Below are 13050 nucleotides of genomic sequence, written 5' to 3'. Positions count from 1 at the left end.
CTTCTGGACATCAGAACAGCGATTACTCACCTCAAACTGGACAAATATTTTTTCTTTAATGAGTCCGACGTGAAGGATATACTGCTTTGTCGAGACAAGGCCCAAATCCCCCGCCTTCAGCATAAAGGAAAGACGGAGAAAAGGCGGGAGGAGGGTGGGGTGCCTTGTAAGAATTTGCGGACGAGTAGGTAAACCACCACTAACCTCTGTATGGCTTTTCGTGTTTCGGCAGGACAGAGCAGCTACGTCTGGTAAGACAAGGGACAGGGGTGTGTGTCTATTTGTCAATAACTGCTGGGGAGCAATGTCTAATCTTAAAGAAGTCTCAAGGTATTGCTCGCCTGAGGAAGAAGAACCTCATGATAGGCTGTAGACCATACTATCTACCAAGAGAGTTCTCATCTATATTATTTCTAGCCGTCTACGTACCACCATGTACCACCACCTATGTGCCACCACAGCTCAACGAGCTGTATAAGGCCATGAGCAAACAAGAATATGCTTAAGAAGTAGGCGCTCCTAGTTGCCGGGGACTTTAATGCAGGCGAACTTAAATGTGCAACCAGAGGGAATAAACTTTAGACCACCTTTACTCCACACACAGAGACACATACAAAGCTCTCCCTCACCCTCTATTTGGCAAATCTGACCATAATTCTATCCTCCTGATTCCTGCTAACAAGCGAAAACAAAATCAGGAAGTACCAGTGACTCTCTCAATATGGAAGTGGTCAGATGACGCTGATGCTACGCTACAGGACTGTTTTGCTAGCACAGAATGGAATTTGTTCCTGGATTCATCCAATGGCATTGAGGAGTATACCACCTCAGTCACCAGCTATATCAAGTGCATCGACGACGTCGTCCCCACAGTGACAGTATATACATTTCCAAACCAGAAGCCATGGATACAGGCAGCATCCGTACCTAGAGCTGCCGCTTTCAAGGACACTAATCCGGACGCTTATAAGACATCCCGCTACGCCCTCAGACGAACCATCAAACAAGCAAAGCATCAATACTAAGAATGAATCCTACTACATCGGCTCTGATGCTCGTCGGATGTGGCATGACTTGAAAACTATTAAAGACTACAAAGGGAAACCCAGCCACGAACTGCCCAGTGACGCGAGCCTACCAGAAGGCCTAAATGCCTTTTATGCTCGCTTTGAGGCAAGCAATACTGAAGCATGAATGAGAGCACCAGCTGTTCCGGACTACTGTGTGATCACGCTCTCCGTAGCCAATGTGAGCAAGACCTTTAAACAGGTCAACATTCACAAAGCTGTGGGCCAGATGTATTACCAGGGCATGCACTCAATGCATGTACGGAAAACCTGGCAATTGTCTTCATGGACATTTTCAACCTCTCCCTATCTGAGTCTGTAATACCTACATGTTTCAAACAGACCACCATAGTCCCTGTGCCCAAGAAAGCGAAGGTAACCTGCCTAAATTATTACCGCCCCATAACACTCACGTCAGTAGCCATGAACTGCTTTGAAAGTCTGGTCATGGCTCACATCAACAACATCATGCCAGAAACCCTAGACCCACTCCAATTCGCAATTGCTCGGCATCCGACCATAAGGCTTTACAGAGGGTTGTGCGTATGGCCCAGTACATCACTGGAGCCAAGCTTCCTGACATCCAGGACCTATATACTATGTGGTGTCAGAGGAAGGCCTAAAAAATTGTCAGAGACTGCAGTCACCCAAGTCATAGACTTTTCTCTCTGCTACCGCACGGCAAGAGGTAACAGAGCGCCACGTCTAGGTCCAAAAGGCTCCTTAACAGCATCTACCCCCAAGCCATAAGACTGCTGAACAACTTATCAAATGGCCACCAGACTATTTACATTGCCAAATTATCTCAACTAACCTGTACCCCCGCACATTGACTCGGTACCGGTACCCACTGTATTACAGCGTCGTAATTGTTATGTACTTTTCTTGTGTTACTTTRTGATAGATTGTTTTACTTTAGTTTATTTAGTAAATATTTGATTAATTCTATTTCTTGAACTGCATTGTTGGTTAAGGGCATGTTAGTAAGCATTTCACAGTAAGGTCTACTACACCTGTTGTATTCGGCGCAAGTGACAAATATAATTTAATTTGGTTTGAGAGTCAGAGTGGCTTGTGGGTAAGTTGACGGCGGCGTAGATGGTGGTTGTCACAGTCTGAACGTAGGGGGCTCTCCTTTATCTCTTCATAATCAACGTCACCGTGACAACCCTGAAAGAGAGGAAGAGGGAGGAATAGTTTGACACTCACAAACACACTCAATGACATCACTCAGTCGCAAAAACGAATAAACAAAATACACTGACCCTTCGTTGTTTCCTGTGTCTGGACTCACTCTGTGTGTTGAAGAGACAGATCCTGTGGAACACAACAAACACACATCACTCAGAGAGAGAGAGAGAGAGAGAGAGACAAAAGGGGAGAGAGAGGACGAGAGAGACAGACAGGAAAGAGAGAGAGAGAGAGAGAGAGAGAGAGAGAGAGAGAGAAGAGAGAGAGAGAGAGAGAGAGAGAGAGAGAGAGAGAGAGAGAGAGGAGAGGAGAGAGAGAGAGAGAGAAGAGAGAGAGAGAGAGAGAGAGAGAGAGAGAGAGAGAGAGAGAGAGAGATTTCCCCTATCTACTAATGTCGACATGGAAATTATATATTTATATGTAGAGTACCAGTCAAAAGTTTGGACACACCTACATTCAAGGGTTTTTCTTATATTTACTATTTTCTACATTGTAGAATAATAGCGAAGACATCAAAACTATGAGATAACACGTATGGAATCATGTAGAAACAAAAAAGTGTTCAATTTTATTTAATATATTTTAGATTTTAGGACCTTCAAAGTAACCACCCTTTTTGACAGCTTTGCACACTCTTGGCATGGGATCACATGCTAAAGAAATAGAAGACTTGTTATACTCACTTATAACATCCAGTTTAACCTGTGTGATCAGTGTAATGTAACGTTGTTCTGTCCTGCTGGTTTCTACTCACACCAGTAGGTCCAGTATATCTTCAGTCAGGTCACGATGGTCACTGTGTAGAATGTATCTCTGCTGTTGACAGACAGAGAGAATCGCCGAGGCTTTTGCAGATGTCTGGTGAGCAGCGATCATATAAACACAAGTCTTGAAGTCATTGCTTTCCTTGCAGAAATACTTGATGCTGTCCTCATGGTCCTCTGGATAGTTGCATCTGATGGTAGCTTCTCCTCCCAGATAGGCTGTCTCTGTGACTGACTTCTCACAGCAGTCATCTGTCAATAGGAACAACATCACAACCTTAGTCTAGTACTATAGACTGACTTCTCACAGCAGTCATCTGTCATAGGAAGACACATCACAACCTTAGTCTAGTCTATAGACTGACTTCTCACAGTAGTCATCTGTCAATAGGAACACACACACAACCTTAGTCTAATACTATAGACTGACTTCTCACAGCAGTCATCTGTCAATAGGAACACACATCACAACCTTAGTCTAATACTATAGACTGACTTCATTGACTAGTGGTACTGATCATGTGATAACATATGTAGCTAAATTCATTTAATAAAGTTAAAGTAAAAGTCTCTCACCCTTCTTCACATCCAGCTCTACCTTGGTATAACTGTCAGGTATAGTAGGTTTGGCCACTCCACACCAGTAGGTCCCTTCCTCTTGTCTGGTCAGTTGTCTGATGATCACCTTGAAGTAGTTTCTCCAGTGATGTCATACAGAGAGAATCTACCACGTGGAACCAGGTGTTCTTCCTCAGAGTAGTTATCTTCATATCACAACTATAAGTCCACTTTGTTCCATTACAGAAATATTTTTCATTACTTCTTTGTTCGATGTAATAATCAGAGTAGATGATGACAATTCCTCCAGAGTATCCTGTCACTTTGAAGCAGATCAAACAACCTGTCAATCAGACAAGAGAAAATATATTTTATATTCCTCTTGTTTAGTCGTGTTTCTTATCTGAGCTGGGCTAATTGAGTAATAGTACATGTAGGTGAGTTAAAGTGACATGCATAGATGATAAATGTACTTACAGTTAGATCCCTACACCAGTGGCATCCTCAAATTATACACACAGTACAACACACACACACACCACACACACACCACACACACACAACACACACACACACACACACAACACACCACACACACACACACACACACACACACACACACACACACCACACACACACACACACACACACACACACACACACACAACACACACACACCAACACCACACACACACACACACACACACAAAATACACACCGTAGTGTTTCCTGACTGTAGTAGCAGCCTTTATAAGAAATCTAACTGGATTGTTATTACATTGTTATAGAGAGTTATAACAAGCTTATTACCGTCATGAAGGAGAGGAGGATGACTATCAGCAGGATCCTCATCTTGTTGGTTTCCAGGTTGGTCCAGGTGTCTAGGGTCCGATATAATGTTGTGTCTCTTCCAGGTTGGTCCAGGTGTCTATTGGTCCTGATATAATGCTGTGTTCTCTCCAGGTTAGTCCGTGTCTATAGGTCTGATATAATGCTGTTCTCTCCAGGTTGGTCCAGGTGTCTATAGGTCCTGAATATATGCTGTGTTCTCTCCAGGTTGGTCCAGGTGTCTATAGGGCCTGATATAATGCTGTGTTCTCCCAGGTTGGTCCAGTGTCTATAGGTCCTGATATAATGCTGTGTTCTCTCCAGGTTAGTCCAGGTGTCTATAGGTCCTGATATAATGCTGTTGTTATCTCCAGGTTGGTCCAGGTGTCTATAGGTCCTGATATAATGTTGTGTTCTCTCCAGGTTGGTCCAGGTGTCTATAGGTTCCTGATATAAGCTGTGTTTCTCTCCAGGTTGGTCCAGGTGTCTACAGGTCCTGAGTATAATGCTGTGTTCTCTCCAGGTTGGTCCAGGTGTCTATAGGTCCTGATATAATGTTGTGTCCTCCAGGTTGGTCCAGGTGTCTGTAGGTCCTGATATAATGCTGTGTTCTCTCCAGGTTGGTCCAGGTGTCTATAGGTCCTGATATAATGCTGTGTTCTCTCCAGGTTGGTCCAGGTGTCTATAGTCCTGATATAATGCTGTGGTTCTCTCCAGGTTGGTCCAGGTGTCTATAGGTCCTGATATAATGTTGTGTTTCTCTCCAGGTTCGGTCAGGTGTCTATTGGTCCTGATATAATGCTGTGTTCTCCCAGGTTGGTCCAGGTGTCTATGGTCCTGATATAATGCTGTGTTCTCTCCAGGTTGGTCCAGGTGTCTATAGGTCCTGATATAATGCTGTGTGTCCAAGTCTACAACTCTCTCTGTTCTCTCTCTACTTAAGGAACTTAAATACAAACGTAATGTACTTCATATGTCTCTCTCTCTCTCTCTCTCTCTCTCTCTCTCCTCTCTCTCTAACTCACTCTTTGCGCTCGTACAACTATGTACTTCCCTATTTCTGCATCTCTCTCTCTCTCTCTACTAGTTCAAACCCTCCTACCACATGTTATTTCTGCCAGACCCTCCCTCTTCCTCCTTAACCAATCACATCTATGTTCCTACATCACACAGTAGAGAGAGAGGGGAGAGAGAGGAGAGAGAGGGAGGGTGAGAGAAAGAGAGCAGAGTCCTCTATTGGATCATAACAGGAAACACATTCAAACACTCTCTTCAGACTGAGGCGTTACAGAGGAGAGAACAAGTTATTGCTCCACTGGAGGCTGTCTACAGAGAGAGAAACAGAGTTATTTCTGCCACTGGAGACTGTCTACAGAGGAGAGAAACAGAGTTATTCTACACTGGAGACTGTCTACAGAGGAGAAGAAACAGAGTTATTCTGCCACTGGAGAGGCTGTCTACAGAGGAGAGAAACAGAGTTATTCTACCACTGGAGAATGTCTACAGAGGGAGAAACAGGAGTTATTCTGCACTGGAGCTGTCTACAGAGGAGAAAACAGAGTATTCTACCCTGGAGGCTGTCTACAGAGGAGAGAACAGAGAGTTATTCTACCACTGGAGGCTGTCTACAGAGGAGAGAAACAGAGTTATTCTACTCCACTGAGGGCTGTCTACAGAGGAGAGAAACAGAGTTATTCTGCCACTGGAGGCTGTTTACAGAGGGAGAGAAACAGAGTTATTCTGCCACTGGAGACTGTCTACAGAGGAGAGAAACAGAGTTATTTCTACACTGGAGATGTCTACAGAGGCGAGAACAGAGTTATTCTGTCACTGAGGCTGTCTACAGAGAGAGAGAAACAGAGTTATTCTGCCACTGGGAGGCTGTCTACAGAGGAGAGAAACAGAGTTATTCTGCCACTGGAGACTGTCTACAGAAGAGAAACAGAGTTATTCTGCCACTGGAGACTGTCTACAGAGGAGAGAAACAGAGTTATTCTGCCACTGGAGGCTGCTACAGAGGAGAGGAAACAGAGTTATTCTGCCACTGGAGGGCAGTCTCCCTCCACTCTCTCTCCCTCCAGCTCTCTCTCCCTCCATCTATCCCTCCATCTCAGTTGTGTGTCTAATGACAGTGGTACATGCTGATGAGACAGGACAGAGTACTAGAGTTTACTGACAGCACCAGTGGAGGCTGGTGAGGGAGGACTACTTATAGTAATGGCTAGAATGGAACGTATCAAATACATAAATATATTGGTGCTTTATTGATAATACACATAGTCTCATTTCCCAGTTGTCTGACTGTCCTGTGAGGATCAGACTGATGGGGGGGGTGACAGTACAGCCTCATCTCTCTCCAACAGAGAGGAGAGGGGAGTGTTGATTCGTCACCTTCACACCCTGCTGTAAATCTCTGGAGGGGGAAACTTTGTCTCTCTACCCTTTAGTATTGGGATTGGAATGTCTTTTGTCTAGAGAGACTTTTGCCCAAAACTCTAACTTTGGAACAGTATTTCTAACATCCGAATGTAGAATGTACAATGTACAATGTATATGTCAAGTTTCCATCCAATAGACACTGTAAAATGAAGATAATGTTTTTGTTAAGAATTTGATTCAAATTTTCTAACGAGTACACAGTTTTGATGATACATTGCCCAGTAAGTAGCCATGCCTGAGGGACCTCAGAGAGCGTTTCAGCATGACGGTAACACCCCATTTTTACCAGAGTGTATAAAGGATTGGCTAAGAATTAACATATCAGACCAGAACATTTTTGTGTTGCTGCTGGTGTGTAAAGTGGTCAGGAGCTGAACCCTGAAAAATCAATCTTTAGACCAGAAAGATGTGAGACCATGGAAACGGTTAGAACTTAACCTCAACACGAGGTGAAGAAGATAAACTCACCTTCCTTTAGACCACAGAGACGAAGAGCTGCAGCTCATGTCCATCTTGGTCCGAATCCTGAGTGCCAACACGAGGAGGAAGAGGCGAGAAGCTCACCTCAGACAATCACTGGTACAGCTGATTAGCTGTCTTAAGTCAGATATCGAGAACAACTCATCTAAAGGACTATCTTGCTATGCTCATCACCAACTCTCATCACTGTTGACATGGCTGGTTATCTTCCAGAGTGAACAACAGTAGAAGAACGGAAAGGGAAACCCCTTTCGGACAATCAGAGCCAAACAGCTGAAAGGTCAACAACTTTCCGAAAAGGCTTAGTTCCGACCGAGATAAACGAAGAACAGCATTCAACACGTAAATACATTCATTATTTCTTATACCGAACGGGCGGTGGTTCGTGTGCAAAGTATGCGATTAATGGGAGAATAGTTATGGAATGTGACCATGATAAGTGCCCATTTCAAGCCGTCATATCTTGTTAGTCCACTAGGGACTTTTGTCTCATGCAAGTATGTGTGTGTTCTGTTATTATTTAGTTAGTTAGTAAATAAATGATTCAATCAAATTGTATAGTTTGATGATCAATGTTGGGTTCTTGCAGATCAAGAAGGTTGCGACTGTTTCAGAAAGACTGATATAGATAAAAATTAATAAGTGACTGTTCAGATGAGAATTGATATGAGTTAATAATTAATAAGGTGACTGTTCAGAATGAGACTGATATGAGGTAATATTATAAAGTGACTGTTCAGATGAGACTGATATGAGGTAATAATTATAATGTGACTGTTCAGATGAGAATTGATATGAGTTAATAATTAATAAGTGACTGTTCAGAATGAGACTGATATGAGGTAATAATTAAAAGTGACTGTTCAGAATGAGACTGATATGAGGTAATAATTAATAAGTGACTGATATATATCTTATAATATAGCTTCTAGAGTTTAATTTCGGAGATGATAACTCAAACACTTATTCGGGGCGGCGCCAAATTTAATGAGTTAATTGTTTCATGATTAAATATTGGGTACAGTTACAACATAGTTACTGGTATTTAAGCAAAAACATTCATCAGACTAATGAAAGTCAGTCACGACAGTCAGTGAGTAAAAAAACTGTAGGATAGTGGAGACAGGCTGGATCTCTGGGGAAGTTGCCAGTACATAGTGGAGACAGGCTGGATCTCTGGGATGTGACAGTAGCATAGTGGAGACGCTGGATTCAGGGGGAAGTTGTTTGACAGTAAAGCTTAATGTGGTGGAGACAGGCTGGATCTCTGGGGAAGTTGACAGTAGCGTAGTGGAGACAGGCTGGATCTCTGGGGAAGTTGACAGTAGCATAGTGGAGCAGGCTGGAATCTCGGGAAGTTGACAGTAGCGTAGTGGAGACAGGCTGGATCTCTGGGGAAGTTGACAGTAGCGTAGTGGAGACAGCTGGATCTCTGGGAAGTTGATAGTAGCATAGGTGGAGACAGGCTGGATCTCTGGGGAAGTTGACAAGTACATGGTGGAGACAGGCTGGACTCTCAGGGGAAGTTGACAGTAGTGTAGTGGAGACAGGCTGGATCTCTGGGAAGTTGACAGTAGCATAGTGAGACAGGCTGGACTCTGGGAATTGACAGTAGCATAGTGGAGCCAGGCTGGTTCTGGGAAGTTGACAGTAGCATAGTGGAGACAGGCTGGATCTGGGAAGTGACAGTAGAATAGGCACAGTGTCTGGGACCTTTAGACCGACCAACGTTTGAAGTGATGCATCTGGACAGGATTGGTTGCCGTGGCATAGATGGTGTGATGTCACAGGTGTTCTGAGTTCTGAGTTGTTGCTGTGGAGTAGATGGGGTTGGCGATGGTTCCTGTGTCTGGATCTTGGTTGGTTGTCATGGAGTCAGACCCAACAGTCTGGCAGAGTGTTTAGATGCTGAAGAGGAAAACAAAGATGTTATTTATAAAATCTATATTTATTTTTGACATTTATTTTGTTAATTCTTTAATAATGATTGTGTGTGATAACTAGTGTACCTGTTTCTCCTGTCTTGTCTCTCCTCTGTCTAAAGAACATGAACAGCAGCAGACCCAGCAGTAGTAGAACAACACCCAACCAACACCAGAGAACATCACGTCACCTAGAACACCAGACCAACACCCAGAGAACATCACAGATCACCTAGAACACCCAGACAACACCAGAGAACATAGATCACTAGAACCCCAGACCAACCAGAGAACATCACATCACCTAGAACACCCAGACAACACCAGAGAACATCACATCACCTAGAAGCCAGAGACAGTACTCAGGCAAATGTAAACAGTGATGGACACTTTAGCTGGTCTCTACTGTACTGTACTTCTGGGTTTCTTCATTTCAGAGGGAGGGAGGAGGAAGACAAAACAGACAGAGAAACATGTGGTGTTGAGGAGAGCAGAACAGAGAGGAATTGTTAATGAGGTATCAATAGTCACAGTCAGATTATCAATCTAATATGAAGTATCAGCAAAGTCATGTGTTTTGTTTGTGGTTAATGTTATTCACTGTTAGAGAGTGGACGATGTATACTGAGCAGTTTCACCACAAGGTGGTGTGTCTTTAGATTCATAGTTGTAGTTTATGAGGAAGGATGCTTGGTAGTTGTAGTCCATGTTACAGTATGTGCTTGGTAGTCGTAGTCATTGTACACTGTATGGTGCTTGGTAGTTGTAGTCTTGTTACAGTATGGTGCTTGGTAGTTGTAGTCCATGTTACAGTATGGTGCTTGGTAGTCGTAGTCCATGTTACAGTATGGTTTGGTATTGTAGTCCATTTACAGTATGTTGGTGCTTGGTAGTTGTAGTCCATGTTACAGTATGGCTTGAGTTGTAGTCATTACAGTATGGTGCTTGGTAGTTGTAGTGTCCATGGTGATTCAGTATGGTGCTTGGTAGTTGTAGTCCATGTTAACAGTATGGTGCTTGGTAGTTGTAGTCCATGTTACAGTATGGTGCTTGGTGGTTGTAGTCATGTTACAGTATGGTGCTTGGTAGTTGTAGTATGTTACAGTATGGTGGTTGGTAGTGTGTAGTTCATGTTACAGTAGATGCTTGGTAGTTGTAGTCCATGTTACAGTATGGTGCTGTGGTAGTTTGTAGTTTACTCTAAGGTCTGTTGTGATGGATTGTTCATGATGTTGTTACCCTTGTGTTCTAGTCATGTATGATGGCTGTTGTACCTTGTGTTCTAGTCATGAGTGATGCTGGTTTGTGTACCTTGTGTTCTAGTCATGTCTGTGGTGGTGATGCTGCTGTTTACTTTGTGTTCTAGTCATGTCTGTGGTGGTGGTGCTGTTGTTACCTTGTGTTCAGTCATGTCTGTGGTGGTGATGCTGTTGTTACCTGTGGTTCTAGTCATGTCTGTGTGGTGATTGCTGTTGTTACCTTGTGTTCTAGTCATGTCTGTGGTGGTGATGCTGTTGTTACCTTGTGTTCTAGTCATGTCTGTGGTGTGTGGCGTTGTTACTTGTTGTCTAGTCATGTCTGTGGTGGTGATGTTGTTGTTACCTTGTGTTCTAGTCATGTCTGTGGTGGTGATGCTGTTGTTACCTTGTGTTCTAGTCATGTCTGTGGTGGTGATGCTGTTGTTACCTTTTGTGTCTAGTCAGTTGTGGTGTGATGCTGTTGTTACCTGTGTTCTAGTCATGTCTGTGGTGGTGATGTTGTTGTTACTTGTGTTCTAGTCATGTCGTGGTGGTGGTGATGCTGTTGTTACCTGTGTTCTAGTCATGTCTGTGGTGGTGATGCTGTTGTACCTTGTGTTCTAGTCATGTCTGTGGTGTGATGCTGTTGTTACCTTGTGTTCTAGTCATGGTGTGGTGGTGATGTTGTTTTACCTTGTGTTCTAGTCATGTCTGTGGTGGTGATGCTGTTGTTACCTTGTGTTCTAGTCATGTCTGTGGTGGTGATGCTGTTGTTACCTTGTGTACTAGTCATGGTATGTGGTGATGATGCTGTTGTTACCTTGTGTTCTAGTCATGTCTGTGGTGGTGGTGATGCTGTTGTTACCTTGTGTTCTAGTCATGTCTGTGGTGGTGGTGATGCTGTTGTTACCTTGTATTCTAGTCATGTCTGTGGTAATGCTGTTGTTACCTTGTGTTCTAGTCATGTCTGTGGTGGTGGAATTGTTATTACCTTGTGTTCTATTGGTCTTATCTGTTGGAACATAGTGAGTCAAATAAGTAAGGTGAAAACCCTCCAACAATATATGAGAGAGAGAGAGAGAGAGAGAGAGAGAGAGAGAGAGAGAGAGAGAGAGAGAGATTTCCCCTATCTACTAATGTCGACATGGAAATTATATATTTATATGTAGAGTACCAGTCAAAAGTTTGGACACACCTACTCATTCAAGGGTTTTTCTTTATTTTACTATTTTCTACATTGTAGAATAATAGCGAAGACATCAAAACTATGAGATWACACGTATGGAATCATGTAGAAACCAAAAAAGTGTTCAATTTTATTTTAAATATATTTTAGATTTTAGGACCTTCAAAGTAACCACCCTTTATGACAGCTTTGCACACTCTTGGCATGGGATCACATGCTAAAGAAATAGAAGACTTGTTTATACTCACTTATAACATCCAGTTTAACCTGTGTGATCAGTGTAATGTAACGTTGTTCTGTCCTGCTGGTTTCTACTCCACACCAGTAGGTCCCAGTATCATCTTCAGTCAGGTCACTGATGGTCACTGTGTAGAATGTATCTCTGCTGTTGACAGACAGAGAGAATCGCCGAGCTTTTGCAGATGTCTGGTGAGCAGCGATCATATAAACACAAGTCTTGAAGTCATTGCTTTCCTTGCAGAAATACTTGATGCTGTCCTCATGGTCCTCTGGATAGTTGCATCTGATGGTAGCTTCTCCTCCCAGATAGGCYGTCTCTGTGACTGACTTCTCACAGCAGTCATCTGTCAATAGGAACACACATCACAACCTTAGTCTAGTACTATAGACTGACTTCTCACAGCAGTCATCTGTCACAATAGGAACACACATCACAACCTTAGTCTAATACTATAGACTGACTTCTCATAGCAGTCATCTGTCAATAGGAGGAATATTTTATATTCTCTTAGTTTAGTCGTGTTTCCTTATCTGAGCTGGGCAAATTGAGGTAAAATGTACATGTAAGTGGATTAAAGATGCATAGATGATAAATGTACTTACAGTTAGGATTCCTACACCAGTGGCATCCTCAAATTATACACACAGTACAAACACACCAGTACAAACACACACACACACACACACACACACACACACACACACACACACACACCACACACACCCACACACACACACACACACACACACACACACACACACACACACACACACACACACACACACACACACACACACAGTAGTGTGTCCTGATCTGTAGTAGCAGCCTTTATAAGAAGACTAACTGGATGTTATTACATGTTATAGAGAGTTATAACAAGCTATTACCTGTCATGAAGGAGAGAGGATGACTATCAGCAGGATCCTCATCTTGTAGGTCCTGATATAATGCTGTGTTCTCTCCAGGTTGGTCCAGGTGTCTATAGGTCCTGATATAATGCTGTGTTCTCTCCAGGTTAGTCCAGGTGTCTATAGGTCCTGATATAATGCTGTGTTTCTCTCCTCGGTTGGTCTAGGTGTCTATAGGTCCTGATATAATGCTGTGTTCTCTCCAGGTTGGTCCAGGGTGTCTATAGG

General features: G+C 43.2%; 1 long non-coding RNA gene across 1 annotated transcript; it reads left to right on the top strand.

The window, feature by feature from the left end:
• Window positions 1-5245: 5245 nt before the first annotated feature.
• Window positions 5246-13039, top strand: LOC139026601 (uncharacterized). Its single transcript, XR_011478447.1, has 3 exons — window positions 5246-5291; window positions 12851-12948; window positions 13000-13039. It is a non-coding gene; the product is annotated as an uncharacterized lncRNA (long non-coding RNA).
• Window positions 13040-13050: the final 11 nt, after the last annotated feature.

The sequence above is a fragment of the Salvelinus sp. IW2-2015 genome, unplaced genomic scaffold (genome assembly GCF_002910315.2).
Source record: "Salvelinus sp. IW2-2015 unplaced genomic scaffold, ASM291031v2 Un_scaffold5244, whole genome shotgun sequence".
NCBI lineage: Eukaryota > Metazoa > Chordata > Actinopteri > Salmoniformes > Salmonidae > Salvelinus > Salvelinus sp. IW2-2015.
This window is presented reverse-complemented; position numbering and strand designations above follow the sequence as displayed.